At 43.9% G+C, this 13,511-nt stretch overlaps 1 protein-coding gene and 1 pseudogene across 1 annotated transcript in view; both read left to right on the top strand.

Moving 5' to 3' along the window:
• Positions 1 to 13,511, top strand: part of LOC141133794 (C-reactive protein-like) — a 109,971-nt gene that overhangs the window by 52,678 nt on the left and 43,782 nt on the right. The window lies entirely within an intron of this gene.
• Positions 1 to 13,511, top strand: part of LOC141131168 (C-reactive protein-like) — a 45,933-nt pseudogene that overhangs the window by 9,142 nt on the left and 23,280 nt on the right.

The raw sequence follows: 13,511 nt of genomic DNA on the forward strand, positions 1-13,511 counted from the left end.
GAATCACACATACACATGACTCTGCTTTTCCAGGAAGGAGGCGCACCTGAAGGCCAGGCTGTGTTTTGATACATCACAGCACCTACCGGTCACCAGGTCCAGGCAAATGACTGACCTCCGGCACCCGGTGATCGGCTCTGAGCTTCCCTGAACACAGCTCTGTGAATTAAAAAAAAAGAGAGCAGTGTTCAGTGACAGGTGATCTCACTGTTGCTAAGCAGGGAATTAAAGCAAACTACAGTGCCTTGCAAAACTATTCACCCCCTTGGCTTTTTATCTATTTTGATACATTACAGCCTTTAGTTAATTTTGTTTTAATCTGAATTATATGTGATGGATCAGAACACAATAGTCTAAGTTGGTGAAGTAAAATTAGAAAAATATATACATAAAACTATTTTTCAAACATAAAAAACTGATAATTGGCATGTGCGTATGTATTCACCCCCCTTTGTTATGAAGTCCATAAAAAGCTCTGGTGCCACCAATTACCTTCAGAAGTCACATAATTTGTGAAATGATGTCCACCTGTGTGCAATCTAATGCCCCGTACACACGGTCGGATTTTCCGACCGAAAATGTGTGATAGGACCTTGTTGTCGGAAATTCCGACCGTGTGTGGGCTCCATCACACATTTTCCATCGGATTTTCCGACACACAAAGTTTGAGAGCAGGATATAAAATTTTCCGACAACAAAATCCGTTGTCGGAAATTCCGATCGTGTGTACACATATACGACGGACAAAGTGCCATGCATGCTCAGAATAAATAAAGAGATGAAAGCTATTGGCCACTGCCCCGTTTATAGTCCCGACGTATGTGTTTTACATCACCGCGTTCAGAGCGATCGGATTTTCCGACAACTTTGTGTGACCGTGTGTATGCAAGACAAGTTTGAGCCAACATCCGTCGGAAAAAATCCTAGGATTTTGTTGTTGGAATGTCCGAACAAAGTCCGACCATGTGTACGGGGCATAAGTGTCACATGATCTGCCATTACATATACACACCTTTTTGAAAGGCCCCAGAGGCTGCAACACCTAAGCAGGAGGCACCACTAACCAAACACTGCCATGAAGACCAAGGAACTCTCCAAACAAGTAAGGGACAATGTTGTTGAGAAGTACAATTCAGGGTTAGGTTATAAAAAAAATATCCAAATCTTTGATGATCCCTAGGAGCACCATCAAATCTATCATAACCAAATGGAAAGAACATGGCACAACAGCAAACCTGCCAAGAGACAGCCGCACACCAAAACTCACGGATCGGGCAAGGAGGGCATTAATCAGAGAGGCAGCACAGAGACCGAAGGTAACCCTGGAGGAGCTGCAGAGTTCCACAGCAGAGACTGGAGTATCTGTACATAGGACGACAATAAGCCGTAAGCTCCATAGAGTTGGGCTTTATGGCAGAGTGGCCAGAAGAAAGACATTACTTTCAGCAAAAAACAAAATGGCACGTTTTGAGTTTGTGAAAAGGCATGTGGGAGACTCCCAAAATGTATGGAGGAAGGTGATCTGGTCTGATAAGACTAAAATCGAACTTTTTGGCCATCAAAGAAAACGCTATGTCTGGCGCAAACCCAACACATCACATCAGCCAAAGAACACCATCCCCACAGTGACACATGGTGGTGGCAACATCATGCTGTGGGGATGTTTATCACCAGTTGGGACTGGGAAACTGGTCAGGGTTGAAGGAAAGTTGAATGGCGCTAAATACAAGGATATTCTTGAGCAAAGCCTGTACCACTCTGTGTGTGATTTGAGGCAATGATGGAGGTTCACCTTCCAGCAGGACAATGACTCCAAACAAACTGCTAAAGCAACGCTTGAGTGGTTTAAGGGGAAACATGTAAATGTGCTGGAATGGCCAATTATGTGCATTTGTATTCAGCCCCCTTTACTCTGATACCCCTAACTAAAATCTAGTGGAACTAATTGCCTTGAGAAGTCACCTAATTAGTAAATAGAGTACACCTGTGTGTCATTTAATCTCAGTATAAATACAGCTGTTCCTTGAAGCCCTCAGAGGTTTGTTAGAGAACCTTAGTGAACAAATAGCATCATGAAGGCCAATTAACACACCAGACAGATCAGGGATAAAGTTGTGGAGAAGTTTAAAGCAGGGTTAGGTAAAAAAAAATCTCCCAAGCTTTGAACATCTCACTGAGCTCTGTTCAATCCATTATGCAAAAATGGAAAGAGCATGGTGCAACTGCAAACCTACCAAGACATGGCCGTCCACCTAAACTGACAGGCTGGGCAAGGAGAGCATTCATCAGAGAAGCAGCCAAGAGGTCCATGGTAGTGGCGGCTGGTGAAGTTTTTGGATGGGGGGGCGCCAGACTCCGTCCATCGTTTTTGACCCCTCCCACTTTTCATAAACCACATCCGTTATAGAATTTTGACTTTTATCTTTATAGCGGATGAACGATAAGAAAGGGTGTGCCAATCAAACTATAACCTACCCTTGTGCAGACCTTTCACTATGCAGACTAAGGCCCCGTTCACACTGCTGCGATGCAAGAACCCTGCAAATCCACTGCGGGTTCCCGCATCGCGCCTGACTCACACGGCAGTTCACACTGCCATATGCGAACTGCTGGCGAGTGCCATACAATGTTTATGACACCCCCATTTCAGCTTGTATATCACACTGCGAACTGACAGTTCGGACATGAATCTGACCGCATAGGTGTGAACACCCATGCGATCCGATTCTGGTGCAGACCAAAAAAAGGGTCCTGTTCGAGTTTAGTCCAATGCGATGCGATTTCAGCAATACTATCTGTATAAAAACTGTAGGTGGACAAGAAAAAAGCCGCCAAACCCCGTCCTACCACCACTGCACTCAGTATGGTAAAGAATGACCCAATAAAAGCTGCCACTTTAAAGAATATACATGGAAAATCTGAATCACACCTAAGAAAAGGTACACAAGGAGATGAAGAGTGGCGCTACCCCCCTAATGTGGGCTTTGAGGCAAGTGCTCACACCCCCTCTAATGATGTGAAGTAAACCCTATATATCCTAAATCACAGTGTAGGAAGTGATACAAAACATACAATCAAAACATACAGTCAAAAATAAAAATGGGATGCTAGAAGGGCATGTGAGATGAGTAGTGATGACCACACAAATGAGCACCAGCTACTGGTGCAATACACATGGATACAAACTATTGCATATCAGTAATAATCTAGCATGACACTAGAAACAAATGAAAGAAGTGGTATGTAAATGACTGCAATGACTCCTATTGACAACCCGTGACAAGTGAATAAAACCCGGTATCGTAATACCAGAAAAAACACACCTGAAAAAATCAATATGATATTAGATTAATGAACTGTGAAAAAATATTCAAAAAAATGTAAAAATATGAAACTGTATGTGAAAAAAATAAAACAATTGGAAAAATTGAGAAAACTTGAAAAATAGTCTACATAAAATATGAGGTAATGTAGAGAAAAGTTCCAAAAGTGCAGTTGTCTCCAATCCACAAAATGCTGTTGACCATGTCCACCACACCTCAGTGACGTGATTCCACTCCCTTGTAGCCACGGCAATCCTATACGTCTGTTAGAGGAAGGAGTGAAGGGTGATGGAGCAGGGATCAGCTGAGGAACGTGGGCTGCGAACAGGTGAGACGATCATCGGCATTCACACTCTCTGGGTCCGCTGTGGCCATCCTGTGCTGTGCTATTGTTGCTGCATGCTCTGCTGTGGTCTGCTGTGATACAGTTTCATTGCTGTGAAGTGAATTGCCTAGTTGATTTTATCTACCATGTGAGTGCATATGTGTTGATTTTAGTTTGGATAAAATTTTTTAAACAATATCACGCCATTGGAGCGTTTTTTTTTTAATTTTATATGTGGAATCACTATCTCAAGGAAAGTGTTCGGTGCACTTAGCAGTGGAAACCATTGGTCGCATGATAACCCCCATGTGAGTGGGTTGAGGCTTTTCGCCGGCCAAACACGAGAGTGGGAGGCCTTATCAGCTGGTGAGTTTGCAATTCACAAGGGAGTGGAATCACGTCACTGAGGTGTGGTGGACACGGGTCAACAGCATTTTGTGGACTGGAGACACCTGCACTTTTGGAACTTTTCTCTACATTACCTCACATTTTATGTGGACTATTTTTCAAGTTTTCTCAATTTTTCCAATTGTTTTATTTTTTTCACATACAGTTTCATATTTTTACATTTTTTTCAATATTTTTTCACAGTTCATTTATCTAATATCATATTGATTTTTTCGGGTGTGTTTTTTCTGGTATTACGATACTGGGTTTTATTCACTTGTCACGGGGTGTCAATAGTAGTCATTGCAGTCATTTACATACCACTCCTTTCATTTGTTTCTAGTGTCATGCTAGATTATTACTGATATGCAATAGTTTGTATCCATGTGTATTGCACCAGTAGCTGGTGCTCATTTGTGTGGTCATCACTACTCACCTCACATGCCCTTCTAGCATTCCATTTTTATTTTTGACTGTATGTTTTGATTGTATGTTTTGTATCATTTCCTACACTGTGATTTAGGATATATAGGGTTTACTTCACATCATTAGAGGGGGTGTGAGCACTTGCCTCAAAGCCAAAATTAGGGGGGTAGTGCCACTCTTCATCTCCTTGTGTACCTTTTCTTAGGGGTGATTCAGATTTTCCATACTATCTGTATGGCTGAAATCACACTGCACCGACATCGAATGTGATTCGCACTACAGTGCAATCACATGCGATCTAGCACAGAGCACCAGTGTGAACTGGCCCTAATAAAGATATATGTTTGTACATAGTATCCAGAAAATAAAACATGTGTGTACACACCAAATATATATCCTAGAAACCAAGGTTATACTTCTGAAGGTCAATGCACTAAACAAATGTCATGCTGATATGTGGTCTATGCAGCATACCTTCCAAATGCATGCTAAGATATTTTGATCAATTGTACACTTCTAACTTTGTGCAAAAGTTTGGTGAAGGCTAATTTAAATTCCAGCATGACTACCCACAAGGCCAGCTCCATGATCTGAACGGTTTGACACAGAAAAATTCAAGAGGTCTGCCCAGATGCATAACCTCAACCTTACTAAACACCTTTGGGTGGAATAAAACACCAATTGTGAACCAAGTCCTTATATCCAACATCAGTGCCTAACGTTAAAAATGCATGCCCACAGATAAAATCCAAAACCATGCTGGAAGCCTTCCTGGATAAGTGGAGACTGTTGTAGATACGTGGGGAGTGGGTAAAAAAAAAGCTTAAGCCCCTAAATCACTTAAGAACTGAACCGATCCTCATGCTGCATGGCGCGCGAGATCTCATTACCTTACCTGGCTTCCAGCACCTCCGCTCGGGCCGAAGAATGGAGCTGCCGACGTCACTTCCTATTTTCGTCTATTACGCGAAACCCAGAAGTAACTTCAAGATTTAAGCAACAATGCTCCCGCCCGTAGTGATTCTACGAGCGGAAGCTACTCAGCGCTTTGTATTGCACCACAAAGCGGGTTGAAAGCCCGCAAATGAAGCTCCACTTCTTCAATCTCATGATTGCATTGACCTGGCGCTTCCCATAGTGCACTGTGTCCGGTGCTCGAACACAGTGCACTTAGTTAAAGGACTTTTTTTCTTTTTTTTTCCTTAAAGGGACAGTTTTAATTTTTTTTTGTGTGACTACACAGGAGGGGGGGCAGCGCCCGGGCGCCCCCTATGGACGGGCCCCAACTGGTCCATGGTAACTCTGGAGGAGCTGCAGAGATCCACGGCTCAGGTGAGAGAATCTGTCCACAGGACAACTATTAGTCGTGCTCTCCACAAATCTGCCCTTTATGGAAGAGTGGCAATAAGAAAGCCATTGTTGAAAGAAAGAAATAAGAAGTCCTGTTTGCCGTTTGTAAGAAGTCATGTGGGGGACCCAACAAACATTTGGAAGAAGGTGCTCTGGTCAGATGAGACCAAAATTGAACTTTTTGGCCTAAAAGCAAAACACTTAAACACTGCACATCACCCTAAACACACCATCCCCACCGTGAAACATGGTGGTGGAAGCATCATATTGTGTGGATGCTTTTCTTCAGCAGGGTCAGGGAAGCTGGTTAGAGTTGATGGGAAGATGTATGTAGCCAAATACAGGGCAATCTTAGATTTGAGACTGGGGCGGAGGTTCACCTTCCAGCAGGACAATGACCCTAACACACACAGCCAGAGCTACAATGGAATGGTTTAGATCAAAGCATATTCATGTGTTAGAATGACCCAGTCACAGTCCAGACCTAAATCCAAATGAGAATCTGTGGCAAGAGTTGAAAATTGCTGTTCACAGACGCTCTCCATCCAATCTGACAGAGCTTGAGATATTTTGCAAAGAAGAATGGGCAAAAATTTCCTTCTCTAGATGTGAAAAGCTGGTAGAGACATCCCCAAAAAGACTTGCAGCTGTAATTGCAGAGAAAGGAGGTTCTAGAAAGTTTTGACTCAGGGGGGCGCCATACAAATTCCCCCCACACTTTTCACATATTTATTTGTAATAAATATATAAAAATAAACATTTTGAAAACTTTTATTATTTTTCTTCTACAGTACTTCACAGTTATGTGCCACTTTGTGTTGATCAATCACATAAAATCCCAATAAAACACATTTACATTTTTGGTTGTAACATGACAAAATATGGAAAATGTCAAGGCACTGTATATGAGTGTATCCAATTGTTTTGTATTTTAGATTCTAGCATCTATAAATACATTCAGAGTTTATTGCTCCACATCTAGAACTTCGATCTGTAGCAGTAATGATCTTCATCTGTTTTCTTCCCTAGACATGGAGGGTAAAGTCTTCGTCTTCCCCAAAGAAACCAACACATCTCATGTCATTCTAAGACCTACAATTACAAGGCCATTGCAGAAAGTCAGCATCTGTCTACATTCTTATACCGACCTTTCCCGCCCCTATACTCTCTTCTCTCTTGCTACTCCCGGGAAGGAAACTGCCTTTCTCATCTACTTACAGCCTTCAAACACTTGTTCTGTATATATCAATGAGGTAAGCATTGATTTTAAACAGACTCCGGGCCTCTGGACTGGAAGCACACTTGTGTGACCTGAGACTCTGAAACTGGAGTGGTCCAACTTTGGGTCAATGGAAAGTTCTACCCGGGAGAAGTCTCCAGTAAAGGGTCTTCTATCGAAGCTGAAACCAGCATTATTCTGGGACAGGAACTGAGTCATTGAGAGGAATAGTGCCCCATCTTGGTGTCTTGGTGTCAGAGGAATGGTCCCACATCATTGTTTTTATTGGGCCCCGTTGTTGGTTTAATTGGGAGGAACTGTGCTCCTTTGTTGGTGTCAGTGAATGAAATAGTACCCCAAGGGTGGCCAGGTAAAAGAAAGCAAAGGGCCACATCTGGACCCCAGGCTGCAGTTTGGAAACCACTGGTCTGAGAGAACAATCCATTTTTGGATTGGGAAAGCATCTGTTCAAACTGATCTTGGTTTGATCAGATGCTTTTTAAGGGCAGATGAGAGATCTGGGGTCTAACAGATGGCAGATGTCTCAATAATGAGAACCAGTCATGTTTTATTGCTACAGTGGGTATATAAATAAATTGTACCCCTTTAAAATAATACATTTTGTTGCTTTGCAGCCTGAAATGAAGAGAGATACATCTTTTGTTTTACCCAGTTGTTTTTACTCAGTGCAACTTGAACAATGTAACACCAACGTGTCAAGAAAAAAAATAAAAATTCAAAAACAGAATCACTGAGTTGGAAAGAAGATCACCCCCCTCCTAAAAATGACTTGTAAACTCAATCAGTTGTAGCTCATCACCTTCTCAATCGCACACAAAGCCATCTGACTTTCAGCTGTGGTCATTTTGATTAGCTCAGCATGAAAAGAGCTGGCCACAGTGGCCAGAGAAAGTGACGGACCCAGAAGGGGGGGATCAGTGAATGAACCTTTGTTGGTCTCCTCCAACCCCCCATACCTGGAGGCACCCACCACCATGCTTGTCATGGAGGGGATGCATGTGATATGGAGGAGTGGGAGCGTGGATCTGGGGAACATGGACGGGATGCATGGGACTGCTGCTCATATATGAAATACATTAGTGGAAGTAAATGGGTTAAAGATGCCAAATGCCTAACTCTATGGTAAATCATTTTCCCCAAATATTTAAAAATATATATTTTTCATTGATTAGTTTTACATCAGAAAAAAAGTGTAGTACGGCAAAATCAATGTATACAATTTTTTTGAAATATTTCGGGAAAATTATTGATTGTGATGATAGGCACTTGGCACCTTTAACATATCTCTGTGTGTTAATGAGTTCTGTGGTTCAACAATGAGAGTTGCCAATGATTAGTGAAGGGAATGGAGGGTCTCATAGCTCAACTAAATAAAATTTGTAAAAGATTTCAAATGTTTTTTTTGGGACTTTTTGAGAATTTTTGGCAACAATTCAGGTTTACTTGGCCGTTGCTTCTCCTCCCGGCCGAAAAGGAAGTGGGTCCTAAGACTCCCTGGCCAATTGGGTCTCAGGACCCCCTTCCTGATTGGCCAGGAGGAGAATCAGGAAGACAATAGAGATTATTAATTTGCCATTGTCACAAAACTGGGTGGGCTCTCCTCCCCTCTTTCTAGCACCTTCTTGAAAGAGGATTGAAGAAGATTGAATTGACCCCTACTTTCAGCCACGCTGACATTGGCCATCAACACAAATAGAGAGTGTGAATATCCAGAAAGCAATACAAACCTAACAGTGATTGTTACCTTTCAGTAAAAAAATGTTTCGGCTTTAGATATTCTTTAACTACATCCTACAGTGAGCAGCCAATAGATTATCTACTTTGTACCCCCATGTAACAGAAGAAATGTATATCTCTACCTCCAACAGCTTGATTGTGAATAACAGTAAGACACTCATCTTGTTTACACTATTGGAACAACTGTGATTGCCCTTATATGTTTAAACATCATGGGCTAGTTTGGGCTATATGGCACAGCACTGATGGGCACTTATAGGCAGCACTGATTGATACTGATAGGCGGCACTGATAGACAGCACTGATTAGCACTGATACACAGCACTGATTGGCACTGTTTGGCAACACTGATGGGCACTGATTGACAGCACTGATGGGCATTGATTGGCAGCACACTGATTGGCAATGATAGGCAGCAGTGATGGGCACTGTTTGGCACTGATCGGTGGCACTGATTGGCGGCACTGATGGGCACTGATTGGCAATAATTGGCAGCACTGGTTGGCACTGATAGGTGGCACTGACTGGCAGTGATAGGCAGCACTGATTGGCAGCACTGATTGACACTTATAGGCGCCACTGAAAGGCAGCACTGATGGGCACTTATTGTCACTAATAGGTGGCACTGATTGGCACTCATAGGCGGCACTAATGGACACTGATTGGCAGCACTGTTGGGCACTGATTGGCAGCACAGATGGACACTCATTGGCACTGATAGGCAGCACTGATGACCACTGATTGGCAGCACTGATAGGCAGTACTGATGGGCACTGATAGGCAGTATGCAGCAATGATTGGCAGCACTAATTGGCACTGATAGGCAGCACTGATGGGCACTGATTGGCAGCACTGATGGGCACTGATAGGCAGCACTGATAGGCAGCACTGATTGGCACTGATAGGAGGCACTGATTGGCAGTACTGATAGGCAGCACTGATGGACACTGATTGTCACTAATAGGTGGCACTGATTGGCACTGATATGCGACAATGATTGGCACTGATAGGCAGCACTGATGAGCACTGATTGGCAGCACCAATGGATACTCATTGACACTGATAGGCAGCACTGATGGACACTGATGGGCAGCACTGATTAGCACTGATTAGCATTGATAGGCAGCACTGATGAGCACTGATAGGCAGCACAAAGCAATGATTGGCAGCACTGATTGGCACAGATAGGCAGCACTGATGGGCACTGATGGGCAGCACCGATGGACACTCATTGGCACTGATAGGCAGCATTGATTGGCACTGATTGGCAGCACTGATGGACACTGACAGGGGAGAGTGGAATTTTCACATTGAGCAGACAGTGAGGCTTGTAGGAGCTGTTCGGTGTGGGAAACTGTCAGGTAATGTAACTGTTTGCAGGGAGAAAGATCACCTGTCAAAACTCAGCCATGATGTCGGGGTGGATGGGACTGTCACATACCTTACTGGTAGAGCCTGATGAGCAGAGGAAGGCCTCTTGAACAGCCCCGGTTCAGGGACCACTGAGTTTACAACAGCAGCTGCGAGAGCGCAGTGAGGTTGGAGTGCCTGTGGTGTGGTGTGGGGACACTAGTAGCAGCCAGCAGCAGTGGTGGAGATGCTGTTGGTGGCTGTGGATGCAGGCACTCATAGATGCAGGGATGCTACGGATGCAGGTAGATTGCTGGTGCTTGGTACCGCAGATGCAGGTATGAGGAGGCTGTAGCAAAGGGAGGAGACTGGTGCAGAGTCAGAAAAGCCAGGTCAGATACAGAGGAATCACGTACACCAGAGGTATCAATAAGAATGGTCAAGTTCACGGAGAGGTTTGGCAACAGGAAATCCGGAGAAGAAGACTGAAGAAAGGTCAAGCAAGCCGAGGTCAGGAATGGAGAGAATCAGAGCAGTCAGGAAAGCCGGGTACAATCAGATCAGAAGGGCAGGTACTGGAAACAGGATACAGGGAGAAGACTTCAGATCAGACAGCAAAGGCCCTGCTAATGGGTGCATGAACACGTGCGCGCATGAGCGTTTGCCCAGACCCACGGACATGCCTCTGCACATCTGCTCTGTTATGGCCAGCAAGTCCCTGACAGGGACCAAGCAGCTATCAAACATCAAACAATGATTGAGCTGCTAAAGAAAGGGGCGGAGCCACATAAACACACCCAAACACCATCCCATTGGATGATGTTTTATTAGCTGTTCAGTTCCCCCCCTCCCCCAACATCACCACTGAGTTTTGACAGCTGGTCTTCTCCCTGCAAGTAATTGCATTACCTGACAGTTTCCCACACTGAGCAGCTCTTAGAAGCTTCACTATCTGCTCAATGTGAAACCTTGGATGCAGCATTTCAGAGCAGCCCAGCAGGCAGTCCCCGGCAGGGGGGAAAGATACTGTGATAGTAGTGCAGGAAAGGGAGAGATAACAGCACAGCCTCCTCTCCTCCGGTGTCTCACTACTCTCAGTAACAAAGATGGAAATCACAGGAGACGTCCGACACTCGGCTACACTAACACACATGGGATGATTAGGGTGTGCCCAGGCACACCCTGCACATTCCATGCGCATGCCTATGGTTCTGTTATTTGAAAATCTCTATTGTTAGATGTGGATGTAAATTGCTTTACATTTCCGACATGAGAAGAAACTAGCCCTATCTTAAAATATATGTGGTCTATTTGGTGGATCCAATATTTTTTTCACAAATTTCCTATAAATGAACACAGGGTTATCAGGCAGTACTGGTTTCAATGCTTTATCCATACATAATATGTGCCAGTAAAGATGGTTTCAATCTCTTTATATTGTGGATGATAATTGAAGATTAAACACCCATTCTTGGTTTTCGTTTTTCCTGCAATCTCTCCATCACTCAAACAATATTCTCGAGGTAACTCCAAGACCTCTTTTATTACTCCATCAATCAAAGAAGGTTTGTAGCCTTTTTGGGTGAACCTTTCCTTAATTATTTGGGATTGTGTAATAACATCACTGTTGGAAGAGCAATTTCTCCTCACTCTCATAATCTGGCCTTTGGTAGATGATGTCCACTCTGCAAGGGGAGACAGCTATTAGAGTCAGTGGGTTAAAAATAGACTCTAGTCCCCAATTGTTGGTTTTGTTTATATACATTAACATCAAGAAAGGTTATCTGACCCTTACTCCACTAACTAACCAATTTAGAATTATTATTGTTCTTATCAGTGGTGGCTGGTGGTATATTTTTTTGGTGGGGGGGCAGCAATCCGTCCATCGCCTCTAAAACCCCCTCGCCAGTCAATCGGGTCTCCTGTACCCCCCTGGTCAGTTGGATCCCCCCAAGTCAGTCGGTTAGCAGCCGAGCACTAACCCCATCTGTGGTGTGGGATTCCTCTGGGTGGCGGCTTCACACTTCTTCCTCCTTCTTCGGCTTCACCGCGAGTTGGCTTCCCCTGAGTGACATCTCTTCCCTTCTTCTCCTCCCTCCTCCTCCTAGGCCAATAGGATCGCTTCTCCTTTTGGCCAATTCCTGATGGACCGGGAGGAGAATCAGTGTGACAATAGCGAATATTCATTCGCTATTGCCACACAACTGGATGGGCTTGGGGTGCAGCGCCCTGCGCCCCGAGCCCACCCTTTTTTATGCCTGTTAGAGCCTCTGGCTCTAATCACGTTCTTAAAAAAAAAATTGGAATCCATGCGTCCGGCGCCGTGCATTAGGGGGCTGGATGAATGGATAGGAGGGGCAGCACCCCTGCACCCTTAATGGAGCGGCTGTCACTGGTTTTTATTAAGTTCAGCTACAAATTCACATAACGACACCTCTGTTCCTGCCCATATAAAGAAAAGGTCATCGATGAACCTTCTACAAAAGCCCAGTTCATCTCAACTTTTCCAAACACAAATTTGTCCTCTCATTCTTCCATAAAAAGGTTTGCGAGGCTTGGAACGAATTTTGTACCTATGGCAACTCCTCTCTTCTGGGAGAAAAACTCCTTGTTATACCAAAAATAGATATGGGAGAGTCAAAACTCCAATGCCTTCCACAGAAATATCTCATATGTAATATCTTCCCTTTGGCTCAAGGGCCCAATTTAGGGCCAATAAGACGTCATCGTGCTGAGTAATTGTGTACCGTGGTAACAGTTTGCCATCACTAAATACACTTCAGATCTCCCTGTTAAATCTACCTCCTGCAGCAAAACGTACTGTTACTGACTCTATACTGTTAACGATTGTGGATTTTCGGAAGAGTATAGTGTATATTGTTTGTATACGACAGTTACTGGGCACTAAATATTTCCTCTTCTTTTTAGTCAGTATTCTAGTACGATACCCAAACTCCACTACATTGTTTAATTCACTCCTATACTGACAGGTGGGGTCGCTGTCTAATTTCACATATGGGTTATCATCAGACAGCATCTCTACCAGCTGTCCATGATAAAAATTCTTTAGAAAGAATTACCACTCCCAATCCTTTATCAGCTGGCCTTACAATTATTTTTTTCCTCTTTTCCAGCTGCTCTATACCTTCCTGAATATACCTAGGATCAGGACCAGTGCTAGACTATTTTGCACCCTACGTAAGACCAGATACTTAAACTCCCTCCCCCCCAGTCAGCAATGTTATATTTGTGAAGAAATATAGGAGATGAAAAAACCTCAGAGTAACAGAGATAGTGTGTAGTGAAATGCAGCCCCCAAATGAACACAAGGCAGTGACAGGCTTACCAGGCCAACTACCCCATCCAGGGAAAG

The sequence above is a fragment of the Aquarana catesbeiana genome, linkage group LG03 (genome assembly GCF_042186555.1).
Source record: "Aquarana catesbeiana isolate 2022-GZ linkage group LG03, ASM4218655v1, whole genome shotgun sequence".
Taxonomy (NCBI): Eukaryota; Metazoa; Chordata; class Amphibia; order Anura; family Ranidae; genus Aquarana; species Aquarana catesbeiana.